This window comes from Arachis hypogaea, chromosome 15 (genome assembly GCF_003086295.3).
Source record: "Arachis hypogaea cultivar Tifrunner chromosome 15, arahy.Tifrunner.gnm2.J5K5, whole genome shotgun sequence".
Classification (NCBI taxonomy): domain Eukaryota; kingdom Viridiplantae; phylum Streptophyta; class Magnoliopsida; order Fabales; family Fabaceae; genus Arachis; species Arachis hypogaea.
Window position 1 is genome coordinate 121977595 of NC_092050.1, and position 15229 is coordinate 121992823.

Here is a 15229-nt window from a genome sequence, read left to right on the forward strand (position 1 = left end):
CGATCTAAGAATGATGTTTAGGTGATGTTGTCCTTTGTTTGTTTGCTCTGGCTTAGTTGCATGCTCCTCTAGAGATTGTTTTAGTTTTGTTTGTTTTGAGTAGATATAGTATGTGATGGTTACATTAAGTTTATTGTTGATTTAGTTTTTCTTAGAGGTTTTTATTTACTGTGTTAGAATAGCAGTTGTTTGTAATGTCTTGTTGTCTCTATTGATCTCTTACTCTCTTTGGCTCTTGGAGAGATGTGATGTATCAAAAAAATTTTACACAATTAACATAAAGAAAACACTAAATATTTTACTAACAAGATATAATATAACTAAGTTATAAAATTGGGTAATCACTCAACCCTAGTAAAATCTCTAACGAGATACAAAGTGGTACTTAATGAAGCTACTCCACTGTAACCAAATTCCTTTCAAAGAGATCCTAAATGGATAATCACTCTACCCAAACCAAATTTCTGACAAAAAGATATACCACTTAAAACAAAATTCCAATTACACCCAACTTATCTAATGAAATGGTGTAAACACTCAAGCGAAATATAAAAATAAGATACCAAAAGTGAAAAGAAAATTTTCTCTAATCAAAAGAATAACTAATAACTTGGTATACAAAACAAATGTAAAGAACACAACAATCTTTCAATTTTTTTTAACACTCACTATATTGTTACTTCTATCATAATGAACTAAGATAACCAAGCCACCTATTTGTAATAATTCATAAATAGTGAATTAAATTGCAAATATAATAACTTTCATGTGGAACTGTCACGAGAAAACGCAGACAAAACTGTCACGAGAGAACACAAACAGAACTGTCACAAGAGAACGCAGATGAAACTGCCACGAGAGAACGCAGATGGAACTGCCGAAAGAGAGCGAAAACTATATGATTTCTTCATGAGAATAGGTAATCAGCGGATGACAATGGTATTTGATAATTCGAATCGAAAAAAAAATGCAAGACAGAGAAAATAGGCTAGTCGGTGAGGTGAAAAAGTATCAAATGAGTGACAAAAGGGAAAAAAGAATGGCATAAAAAAATGCAAAAACTACGGTGATTTCACCGCAAGAAAAATAACCTATTCTCTTCAAGGAGGATATCATGACTCTGATACCATGTTAGAAATAAGAGACTAGACTAGAAGAAGGATTTGTGTGCTCCTCAGTCGTCTCCTACTAATGTTTTTTGTGACAACCGCAGTGCTATTCAGATTGCCCATAATGATGTCTTTCATGAACGCACCAAACACATTGAGATTGATTGTCACTTTGTTAGGCAACGTATCCTTATCGATGCTATTCGTCTCATTGCTGTTAGAACACTGGATCAGATTGCTGATATCTTCACGAAAGCTCATCTCCCGACTCGTTTCCGGACTTTGTTATCCAAACTCAAGTTGGTATCCTTAGCTCCCACTTGAGTTTGAGGGGGATGTTAGAGAATCATTAGAGAATCATTAGAATCATTTTAGATCAGTTAGTATCGTTTATATTTATATAGCATATCTGTGTATTAATTGTAGGATTCTATGCCTTTATTACTTTGATTCTTTTGGCACCTATATATACCCCTTGTATATTGTATTCTTGAACAACCTGAATAATACACAAAACACTTTTCTCAGATCTCTCTCTTGTTTCTAACAGATATTATCAACTTCATATTTATGAATTGTAAGTTGATAACTTCGAACTGAAATCTTTGACCAAGTAATTAGCTTTTGACCTTTAAATATGGTCAAACTTTGTAACTAATACACTTTCTAGTAATATTTATGTTTATCAACTTACATTATAATTTTTAAGTACAACCCAAAATTGATTTCTAATTTATCACAATGAAATTGATCATTTCTTGAAAATTCATGTTTTTTCTAATCCAAGTGTTGCTTAAACATCAAAAGTGATTTTGCTTTCTCACAATCTCCACCTCAAAATTAATTTTGATGATTGCTTTTAAAAACTCCATCTAAAATAAAATATTAGTACATAAAATATAGAACATCAAATCCAAGTCTCCATGAATAATTAACCAGTATAATTAATATTTAGAGAATATGTTCACTATCTTCAACAATATTTACTAAATATTAAGTGTTTCTCTAACACCTTGCTACACCTTACTGTATAAGCATTGCCATTATACAAAATTTTCATATTCCAAAATTGAGGTGGCCACCAAACTGTTGAATCTTTAATTTTATAGACGACATCCTTAAAACAGGTTTCGCCTAAAACTCAAATTATAACTCTGATACTACTGTAGAAAACAGAACGAGCAAGCATAAATATAAAATTTATACAATTGACTCAAAAAGAACACAAGATATTTTACTAAAGAAATATAATATAATAAAGTTACAAAATTAGATAATCACTCTACTCTAATCCGATTATTTGAGGAAGGTCTTGTGGAACTTCAACATGCAAGAGCAAAAGTTAATATCTATTTCACTTCCTATTTTAATTATTCTCTAAGATGTGTCATAGCAAGAAAGCAGAGAGGATATAAATGTCTCTTACCATATGCATCTGCATTGGAAAGCCCTATGTACACCATGGTTTAATTAGTACTAAATCATATATCGCTCAATCAGTCAGATTGGTCAACAAATTCATGGCAAATCCAAGAAAAGAGCATTGAAGTGCTGTGAAGAGGATATTAAGATATACCAAAGAAACCACCGATGCTACTTTATATTTTGGAGGATATGAATTTACTATTAAAGCTAATGTTGACTTAAATTTTGCAGGAGACTTTGAACAAAAAAGTCTACTACAGACTATATGATTACACTTGTAGGAAGTACAATAAATTGATTATTAAAATTACAGGATGTTGTAGCGTTATCAACTATAGAAGTGTAATATATGACAGCTACGTAGTCTTCTAAAAAAGCAATTTAGTTGCAAAGATTAATAGAGGAACTCAGACAGAATTAAGAAAATATTCTAATATTATGTGACAATTAAAGTTTGTTGTACATTGCAAGGAATTCAGCCTTTCATTCAACATCAAAGCACATAGGTATTTAATATCATTTTGTTCATGAAGTAGTAGAGAAAAGTAAAATGGATATACAGAAAATTCACACTAAAGACAATCTTGCAGATATCATTACAAAACCAATCAATATAGATAAATTTAGTTGGTATAGATCTTCTCTTTTCTTATTATAAATATGAGTATTGTAAATACACCAAAAGAATAATTGAGTTGGAGATTGTGAAAAGAAGCAAAATTCTTCTTTTGAATTTAAAGTAAGAAATCGTGGCATGTACTAAAGTAGTAACGAGTGATGACATATGAAAGCTTTAACTTGGTTAACTATAATTGTCAAAAACATGCAAGTTGATAAGACGACGACTTGAATAATTAAGCTGGTTAAGTTGTAATTTTTGACTTAGTCAAAATTAGATAAGCAAGCCTAGTTAAAATTATTGTCTTAGTTAAAGAATAAGTTATTAGCTAATCATGTGTTAGAAACAAATTGTACATGATGATAAGGTCAAGTTGATATTTATCAACTTGTCATATAACTTGATAAAGTTGTATACAAGATAAAAAGTTGATAAGATTAAATTGATTTATCAATTTGATAAAGATTGAATAAGTAGCGTTTTATTTATTTTTGATATCATATTACTTTTAGAAAACTATATATAGGTGGTTAAGGCATTTGTTAATGTATGCCAAGTTTTACATAGAATTAGTGAGTGAATATGTGAGAGAAAATTTCTTGCATAATTGCCATAAAATATAAGAAAGTATTATATATGAGAAATATTAGAAGACCATCAGAATTTATTATTTTTGGCCATTACTTTTAGCCATCAACCTAATTCTTTTAGTTTAGTAATCCAATAACATATTTTAGCCCACACTTTTAAAGATTGATGGTAAACTGCTGCTGGCCAAAAATAATAAATTCTAGGGTAAAGTACTAAATTGGTCCCCTACGTTTAGGCGTAATTCTGTTTTGGTTCTTAAGGTTTAAAGTGTCCTATTTGAATCCAAAAAAGTTTATTTAGCTTTAATGTAGTCCCACCATGAAGTCAAACTTAAATAATTAACGAAATCTCGTATATGACAGTAGTATAAGAACAAGGTCAATAATCTAGATAACAAGTACAAACTCCAGAGGCACAAAATCAACCATGGATGCATCAATACATTTATTTATCATTCTCCTTAGTTCTATAGAAATTATTTCATTTAAATTGTATGAAAATGATAAATAAATGTATTGATGTATGCACGGTTGATTTTGTGCCTCTGGAGCTTGTATTTGTTCTCAAGATTATCGACATTGTTCTTGTACTGCTGTCATGTAGGACATTCCGTTAATTATTAACTTTGACCTCACGGTGAGACTATATTGAAGCTAAATAAAACTTTTTTGGATTTAAATAGGACATTTTAAACCTTAAGGACCAAAATAGGATTATGTCCAAACGTAGAGAACCAATTTAATACTTTACTCTAAATTCTAATGACCTTCTAACATTTCTCTTTATAAATTTCTCTATATTTTGAGAAATGTGCCTAGAACTCAACATAGAATTTTTATACCACTCTTAGAAAGTGAAGCGTACTAGCAAAAGCGTAAACTTTACACAATCGACACAAAAAAAAAATACCAAATATTTTACTAAAGAAACATAATATAACCGAGTTATAAAATTGGGTAACAACTCTATCCTAAGTTCCTAACGAAATTTTTAATGACATACAAAGTGGTAATTGATTATGTTACTTCACCTAAACTAAATCTTTTTCAAAAAGATCCTAAACAGTTAATTTATGATATTACACCTAAAGTTAAGTCTTAATTACATCCAAAGTACTAAACCAAAATGTGTAAATACTCAATCCAAATATAAAAAGAAGATATCAATAATACAAACCAAATATTCTCTAACCAAAAAAGTGATTAATGACTTGGTATATAAAACAAATGTGAAGACATATCACATAAAGAAAAATCTTACAATCTTTTTTCTAATATTTACTACATTATTTAACTTTTATGGTACCAAACCAAGCTAACCACGCCACCTATTTATACCAATTCATAAATAGAAAAATTACATTATAAATATAATAACTTTGGATATGATCAACTTGCATATTTATGATTTGTAAGTTGATAACCTCAAATTGAAGTCTTTGACCAAGTAATTATTTTTTGGTCTCTGAATATGATCAAACTTTTGCAACTAATACATTTTTTAATAATATCTATATTTATCAACTTGCATAATTATTTTTAACTAATACACAAATCAAAATTAATTTCTAATTTATAATATTAAATTGATCCTTTCTTAAAATTTTATATTTCTTTTAATCCAAGTCAAGTCGTTTAATTATCAAAATTGATTTTGCTTTCTCACATTAACAAACTCTTCCTTGCCACAGACAATACATGGTTGCTCTTCCACATTCTGCAGATTGTGTAATGCAGGGTGCCCCTGTATGAAAAACATCTGCGACCTGACTGCTTCTTAATTTTTTGCAAATTGTGAAATTCAAGTGTCAGCAATTTGTATATTAAAAAAAATAAACCAATTCATGTCCCTATATCATCACTCGAGTCATCCATTTTGGTAAATTACATCTGCTAAAGTACCGTTTCAAAAATAATTTAAGAAAAATAACTTTATATTATTAGGAAAATACACGTGACATGTAATAAAACGATCATGCGTTTGGTCTTCATAATAAAACGATTACCCCCTGTAGTATTGCACATTTGTGGGGGCAAAAAGTAAACGTTCAATCTTTACGATCATGGTAGATACTATTATAGGTCATGACTAAGCTATTACTTTTTTCGCATTGTTTTCCTCTTTTCAGAAGAAATATGATTACCTTTTTCTTTTTTATTTTTGTCCGAAAATACAATTGCATTTTGTTTATGCTAATTTTTGTTTGGCTTTATATTATTATTATTATTAACGTCTTCTCACACATACTGTACAAGTCAAATTAAACTTTTATTAATTAATTTTAAAAGGATATAAATTCATATAATTAAAACACAATGAATTAAGAACGTGCATAAGATTTATAATTTACTTAAAGATTTTGATTTGACTCTTCGTACAAATCGTTTTATAAAGTTCTATTTGTATCTGATATAGGTATAGATATTATTATTATTATTATTATTATTATTATTATTATTATTATTATTATTATTATTATTATTATTATTATTATTATGGTCTTGCAAGTAAAAAAATAAATCGTTGTGTTCGGTTTTATAATCCCTTATTTTCCTGTTCAATTTTTGGTTTTACATATTCCCAGGAATCCAAGATTCAAATCGTTCATAATTACGATAATTCATCATGAGTTCATGACACGAGATGGACTTTTTAAATATTTTATTTATTGAGACTTGCATTTTGGACGGTGTTTCGAGGGTTACTTGAAACGGTGATTTAGGTTTGAACGTAAGGTTCAGTCTTTTTCTGAAGCACAGAAGCAGCATCCAACTTGTTCTGATGTCGAAGTGTTGCTGTCCGAGTTCCTTGTGAAGAGATGGAATGTGGTATCTGCAAGAGACTCTGATACTTAAGTTAGCAAGAACTTTTAGCAGATTTTTAGTATATTAGATTCTGTATATACTTGAGTGTGTCAATGTATTTATAATGGAGAGATCACCACTTTTTTAGTGTAGCTCCACCTTTGATGATAGGTAACCGTTCCCTTCATCTTAAGAATTTGTTGAGATCTCTCTTTTAGATGGAGTAGAGATATAGTAGGAGATAGAGAAAATTTTACTTTCCTTCCCTGTGAGATGCTAAAATGATACTCCGCTCCCCTCTATTTTATAATTGTACATTCTCCTCCCTTTTAACTTTTAAAAAACTTCCTCTTTAATCCATTTTAAATTTTGTGTTGACTAATATTAATTTTATCTATTTTTTAAGAAAAAATAAATTATTTTTTGAAAAAATACTCATTAGTAAAAATTTTATTTTTTATCATTAAATTTTACTTACCAAAATACCCTTTTAATAAATTATTTTTTATTGATTAAATTATATTTTTATTAAAATACTTTTAAAAAAATTAATAATTAAATTATTTTTTTTCTAAAATACCTACCCTTCAATAATTTTTTAATTATTAAATTGTGATTTTATCAAAATTTTTGTTAACAATTATTTTCATATTTTACTATTAATTTTTTGATATCAATATATATTATTTTAATATTAAATAAAAAAATCTTACCACTGTTAATATATATAACAGTTAATATATATTAATATTGAAAAATAATCTTACTAAAATTTTTTATTTAATGTTAAAATTATATATATATATATAAAAAAAAAAGTAAAAAAAAAAAAAGTTGAAGACAAAAATTAATAGTAAAATATAAAAAAGTTGTTAACAAAAATTTTGGTAAAATTATAATTTAATAATTAAAAAATTATTAAAGGGTATTTTAGAAAAAAAATTATATAATTATTAAATTTAAAAAAAAATATAATTTAATCAATAAAAAAATAATTTATTAAAGGATATTTTGGTAAGCAAAATTTAATAATAAAAAATAAAATTTTTACTAATAGATATTTTTTTTTAAAAAATAATGTATTTTTTCTTAAAAATGGATAAAGTTAACATTAATTAACACAAAAAGTTTAAAATGGATTAAAGAGGAGGTTTTTTAAAAGTTAGAAGGGAGGAAAATGTACATTTAAAAAATAGAGGGGAGGGGAGTGTTATTTTAGGATCTCGTAGGGGAGGGGAGTGTAATTTTCTCTAGGAGGTGGTTTATAAGTAAGGTTGAGCCATCCTCGTCATGTTCAACATCTAGAAGGTCGGGTAAGTAGAGAAAATCACCATTTTTTGGGTGATGCCTTTATTCTTATTGGGTCTATCATTATATTTTTGGGATAGGGTATGAACGATACCCCTGCTTGAATTCGAACTTTTATAAGGTCGGACTCGAGCATTTGTGACTTTAGTTTTTGTTGTCAGGTACACTGCCTTCAAGAGGTCGGGTACTCGACGTGTTTCAAAAAATTTGAAACGTTGGGCTGCTTAATGACACAACATTTGTTACGTTGCAATTTTTTTGGAATCCGTGTGTGCTATTAACGAGGGTGTGAAATATCTCTTTTGCCCCTTGTATCTTATAAATACTTCACTTTTTTCCCTTTCTTTCTTTTTCCATCTCTGAAACATTCACTTTCTTTCCTCCTTTCACTTTTTTTGTTCTTCACTATATTATTCGAGATTTTTCTATCTTGAACCTTTTAAAAGATTTTGTTCGTGCTTTGAGAGAGGACCGTTCGCATTTTTGCCGCTTAATCGTGCCCTTCTATCTTCGCATTTCTTTAAGGTTGGTGCTCTTATCTATCTTTTTCTTATTTTTCTATATTCTGGCATGTGTGGATGAATGGTAGTTGTGAAATATTGCTTGTAATTATCACTCTGACTTTGGGGCTTTGCATTCTTGAAAATATGATTTTTTGAAAAAGATTTGAAAAGATTTTCACTGTTGTTGTGGTTCTATTCGTGGGGTTCTATGTTGCCCTCAAATGATGCCATTTTCATATAGAAGATGGCTCCATTCCTGTGTATTAGAGGTATCACATATCTATTTTGCGTTCTGAAAAGATTTCACAAATTTGGCCTGACCTCTTTTGGATTGTGTTGATGCCTGTGCTATTGTTGCTTGACGTCCGAGATGTTAATGTTGATCTGGCGATATTGACCAGACATTCTAATTGCTTGGTTTGCTTTTCCCGATTTGTAGTGATTGTTTTTTATTTTGTTGTGTTATAGGTGTAGCTTGTATTTCTCATTTAGTAGTTCATAGCATGTCGTCTAAGGTCCCGTCCGACTTGAAATGGGTAGATTTATCTGTTCTTACCTCTGTCCCTGTGATTGATAATGAATATGCCGAGGCCTTTCGTAGGCATCATAGGCTATGTTTAAGTCGAGAGGATGAGAGGAACTATGAGATTGTCATTGCTGACCTGAGGAGAGAGTCTGCTTTCCCCGACTTAATAGGTTGGAGCGGCATTTCATATATGTCTATGATTGTTTTTTCACGAAGTTAGGGGTTACCTTCCTGTTTTCTGAATTTGAGTTTGAGGTCCTTAGAAGATTCTGCAATGTTGCTCCTACTCAATTGCATCCCAATTCTTGAGGTTTCTTGAAAATATATCAACTTCTTTGTCAGGAGTGATAGGGGGATTATTGTTGATCTAAAATTTCATTGAAAGAAAGTCATGTCATTATATAGTTCCGAACCAACTAATAACCCTAAAATCAAATTTAGAATTATGGTTGTCACAAAGTCAACCCCAATATAAAGTAACCGAGAGTATTGGTCTCGGATCGTCCTCAAGAGAATGGGCAAATATGTGCATCAATATTGGTTAGAATTTCGGGGTTGGGAGTCATGAGCAATAATTTAAACTACTAAACTTAACATGCAAGGAATCTTAAAGTGCAAGAAACTAAATCAAGTAACTAAGGCAAGGTATGAGCAATTTCAATCTAGCAAGAGAACATATAAGCTACTTCTATTCTAAGACTAAGTAAACAATTAAACTAGCTACAACAAGAACTAAACAATTGGGATTTTTAGGTTTCAAATATGAATGATAAAAGGCACTCTTGGCTAGGCATAGGAATTGGATCACCATCCTTGTCTAATAACCATATCTTGATAATTATGAGGAACCAAGCTCATCAAGTCTACCTCTATGCTTGAAGTACGTATAATGTCTACTTCTAAGCTTGAAGTACGTTAAATGGCTTGATCAGTCTCAACTCATAAGTCCCAATCCAACTACTAATTGACTTAGTAGTAGATTGGTGTCAATGGGTATCAATTTGACCACTAGGGCTCTCAAATCACCAAATCAATTAGACCCAATGACTCAAATTTACCCAATTCCCTTAGCCTAGGCCAAGAGTAAAGGAAACTACTCCATAATCAAAGGAAACATTTCATCAAACACATGGTATGCATTAATAAAAGACATATTCAAATTGCAAATTAATTGGAAACTACAAGTACCCACTAACAATTATCAATAGAAAACAACTCAAATAACACTATTAATCGTAGAAAACATCAATACGTCAATAGAAATTTTAGATCCACAAAGTTCATAAAATGAGAAGAAAATGGGAAATAACAATAAAATTTAAATTCAAACACAAGATCTAAACAAAATTATACTAGGAAATTCAAATTAAGTAATTGAAACTAAAATTAACAAAACCAATTCAGAATTTCAATAAGGGAAGATAAAAAACAACTAGATCTCGAGAGGAGTAAGAGTTTCTCTCCCTAGAACATGAGAACCCCAAAAACTAGCTAAAATTGTGTGTAAAGTGTAAAATGATTGATCCCCCCTCCCTTTCCCCCTTCAGTTCCTAAGTCTTTTCCATGCAGAATCCAGTTGGATTTGGGCCTGCATCCCCTCAGAAATAGCTAGTCACGAGTTCATTAATGATGTCACGTGCCGAGCGTCACGCATGCTCGTCGGCCACGCGTGCGCGTCATCTGAGTTTTGCAATCCACGCGTACGCGTCAGTCAAGTGTACACGTCGGTGGGATTTCTGCTCAGCCACGCGAATGCGTCAACTTTTGCGCGCCAATCCTAGCAACATGCTCCCACGTGTGCGCGTCGGCCACGCGTGCGCGTCGCGGCCAATTTTCCAAATCTCAATTCTTCATGTTCCGTCCACTTGTGCATGCTTCCCTTCCATCTTCTTGGCCATCCTTGCCCTATAGATCCTCAATTCACTCAACAAACACATCACAGCATCGAATGGTAATAGAAGAGGATTAAAATATAGCATTTTTAAAGTCAAAGGAGCACGTTTTCACCCATGAAGCAAAATTGGGAAGGAAACACAAAACCATGCAATTTATATGAATAAGTGCAGAAAATATTGACAAAACCCCCCAAATTTTACACAAGATAAACCACAAAATTGGGGTTTATCAAGGAGCTAGATGTCTGACCTTCTCTCAATGTTTTCTTTTACCTCTTTGTGCTCACCAAATCCTTTAGTTCTAAAAAACAAGATTGGCTGTCTTTCCGTGCTATCCAGGGTAGGAAAGTTTTTGCTATCTTTGATGAGTCCTTTCATGACTTTAAAAATTACTTTTTTAAGGTTCGAGCTGTAGAGGGTGTCTGACCTTTTTTTAAAATGATGAGGATGAACCCATTTTCCCTTTTATTGGGAAGAAAATCCCGTGATAGTTAAGTATAACTCAGATGATTTAGATGAGGTAGAGTCGAGTGTGGTTGGGGTGTTTTAGGAGTTTTGGAGCCGAGCTCCTTATCTGGACACAAAGAGGTATTTAGGAAACCCGAGCCAGCTTCAGTCCGAGCTAGGTAGTTTTCTCTTCCCTTTATAGATTTTGCTTGTATATTTATGTTAATGACTAATGTTCCTTTATTTGGATGTTCCAGAAAGGATGACTCCTAAGTCGGTTGCCATGAAAACACTCCGTTCTACCAGGAAAAACGTTGTTGGGCGAAACATACAATTAAAAGAAGCCGGTGAAACTGCTAACTTATCCTCTCCCTCGAAATTGGATTTAGGCCCGTCATCTTCTCATAAGATTATTCTCGACTAGACCTCTCTATCCACTCCTCCTCCCAACCCGGCCAAACAAGTAACTCGGCCTCCACTTCCTACTAACGACCCAAATCCTAAAAGGCGCAAGACCTCAGAGTCAGGGAGTATATATGAGCAGGACTTTGACGACCTTGCGTGGAACAAAAAACACATCATTCCTCATGGCTACATCAGCATGGATGATGTGGCCATCAAAAGCTACCTTCAGCCCTTAGCCCGAGGTGGATTTTGGATGGCGGGGACATATGTAGCCTTGGCCAGGGAATTGGAGAAGACTCACCTCAATGCCACCCATAGTTCTTTGGTGGCTTCATAGGCGGAGGTGGCCTCCTTGAAGGAATCCAAAAAGGAGCTCGAGAAAGAGAGGGATGCACTACTCTTTGACCTTGGTAAAGCTCGGGCCAAAGTCAAATAAGCGGAGGCTGCTTTGGCCATGTCAGAGGGGTTGAAGAAAAAAGCTTAAGAGAGTTATACCCAGATCTTTGGGGAGAATCTTGATTTGGTGGATGAGGTTACTAAAGCCTGGGACAAGTATGCGGAGCTCGAGGAATCTGTGGCTAAGGGTATGGACGAGATGGTTGAAAACCTGAAGGCCCAGTTAGGAGTTATTGCGCCCGAGGCGAACCTTTCCCTAATCGGCCCGGACAATATAGTGGTGGACGAGAAAATTGTTCCTGCTCCAAATGATGAGAAGGATACCCCTTTTCCCGACCCGAAAACATCGGGGCACAAGTCGGTCATATTTCCCAAGATCCTAACCTTCAATCTGGTGGCGAGCTCGTTGGTGTCAAACTCCTTCCTCCTCCAACTCGTCCAATTCCCGTAGTGCCAGTGTTTGAGTACGATCTGACCTCTTCCACTCAAGGCGAGGATGCTGTCACAGGAGAAAAACTTAATCCTTTGTAAATTTGTTCGTCCTTCGTGGCTTTTGAATGGCCCGATCTATGGTCTTTGGATCTTTGTAGTAGTTGGTTTTAAACAATTTTTATTTTGTCTTAGTAGTAGTTTTTAAACAACTGTAGAATCTTGTTAAAAAACCTTTATTCACTTCGATAGTGGTTTTTAAGTTTTAAGTGATTGCTTCTCTTGAAATATATCTTAGCTTGTACAGCTGTTTAGTTGAAAATTTTTGCTTTGACAACTTTTGAGGCTGTTTTTTCGCTAAGTTAGAAATGATTGTTGGCGAAGTAGATCGGTCCTTTTTAGACTTTTCATATACAGATATTATGTTTTTCTTTGTAAGTTCCGACTTCGTGTGATCGGACTTTTCCAAGTTACTTTTACATTTCGTTTTTGTTCCGACTTTCTTTTGAGGTTGGTTTACAAATTGCTTATATAACTTCTTACATTAATTTGTACCTCGTCGCTTCATCTTGCCGACCATATAGGTCGGTCAACGATTTTTACGGTTTTTCGAGTTTAAATTAATGCATTTAAGGATGGAAGATTTGGTAGAAGAAATATCTTATTATTGATAAGAAGAAAAGGGGTTTACATAAGTTGCTGCTAAAGATTTTTTTATAATCCCTAGCCCGTGCTATGATGCCTCATTAAAACCTCTTTCAGGAAATCCCTTTAGAAATTACAATTATTCTAACACAATTTCAAACATATGATTAGTTATCAAAACTTCACTAAAATCATAAGAATTTGATGTAAAAACTAAGAAAACTAATAAAAAAAAGCCTAAAAGCTACTTAAGATGACTAGTCATCAATAATAGTAAGACTATTATCTTTTTTAGTAACAATGAGAGCTCATTTGGTAATCTTACATTTTTTACTACCAAAAGAAGTGCAATACACCTCTTAATCCAATATCTTCACTGAAATCAAACTAAACCGCATATCTGGCGCATGCCTAACATTCTTCAACTGCAACTTGCATCCCATGTTAGTTTCAAGCCACAAATCACCTATACCAATGATGTCACACACCTTTTTATCTCCCAATTTGATCTTACCAAAATTTTTAACAGTATAAGAAGTGAAAAATTCAAGCTTCAGAGTGGCATGATATGAGGCAACAGAGTCTATAATCCAAGTGGATTCATCACAGACAAGATTAACATAAATTTCATCATATGTAATAAGAACATCTTCATGAATAATAGGAACAATTTCTTTATCACTATCTTTACCATTGTCTTTGTTTCTTTTCCTTAGTTGTTCTCTTTTCAAGAACTTACAATACCTCTTGATATGCCCTAGCTTGCCACAACAGTGACAAATAAACTCCTTTCTTGACTTGTATTTTTCTCTTGACTTGCTTCGACTCTTTGACCTGTCAGAATTGTGAGATTTTTTAGTTTGGCTTCTCCCCCGTGACTTTGAAACAATTGCTTCTGATTAGGAGGAGGTATTGATCAAATCTCGCTCTCTTCTTCTAGCTTCTTCATTCAATATGCTTTCTTTAATATTGCTAACATCAACTTTTCTTTTTGAGCTGAGTTAGTCAATGTCATAACCAGAACTTCCCAACTATTAGGCTAAGAAACCAGCAACAACAAGGCTTGCAAATCATCATTTACAATGATGTCATTGCTTGTACTTTGATTTGCAGTCTCCTGAAACATGCTCAAGTGCTCTGGTATTGATTTACCTTCAATATATTTCATATTGACCAGCTTTCGAATCAAGAATGATTTGTTTTGCACATTTTTCTCTCATATAACTCCTTCAATTTCTTCCACACCTTCTCGGCATTAGTTTTGATGTTAACATGTGGATACACACTAAGATCAAGCCAATGTCTAATCAAAACAACTACCTTCGGATTCAACTTCTTCCATTCAACATCGGATTTGGTACCTTTGGATTTATCTCACTGTACAAGATCATACAAGTCCTTGCTATATAACATATCTTTCATGAGAATCTTTCAAATTGAGTATTTTTTTTAATTCAATTTGACCATATTTAGCCCTGAATATTTTTCTCCATTTAATTAGCACAGAAATAAACAACTGAAACTCTGGATACCACTTTGCTGAAAAAATCTAAAATTTAGAAAAGAACATGTCTGACAGTAGAAGCACTAGATAATTTTTTCACAACTTGTTCAATCAAATAGGCAACACCAAAGATACTCAAAGTAGCAAATACAATGGCTAAAAATTAAAATCTCAGACACCAGAAATTTTATCATGAGGAAATCCCAAAAAAAAAAAGATAAAAAAATTCATGAGACTTAATTCAGTAAAATCTTTTACTATCAAAATGATGGGTACACAATCAGTCTTTTTAATAGTATTAGGACATCTCAACAATCAACATAATATATCAACAAAGATGATAGAATCAACATAAAGCCTCTACAAAATGAATATCTCAAATCAAACAAAAGAAAAGACAATACAATTAATAATTTATATCCTAATATTCATCTTTACACTAAGAATAACATACTAAAATTTTATAAAAAATAAAATAAGTTTACCAATTTAATGAGATTAAAATGGCACTATTCTCTTTTCCTTTTTCTTTTTTTCTTCCATGTCATTCTTTCCTTTCTCCTTGTGTTTTTCTTTTCTTTTGTATGTGTGTTAATGCACTCTCTCTTTACTTTTTTTTTTTA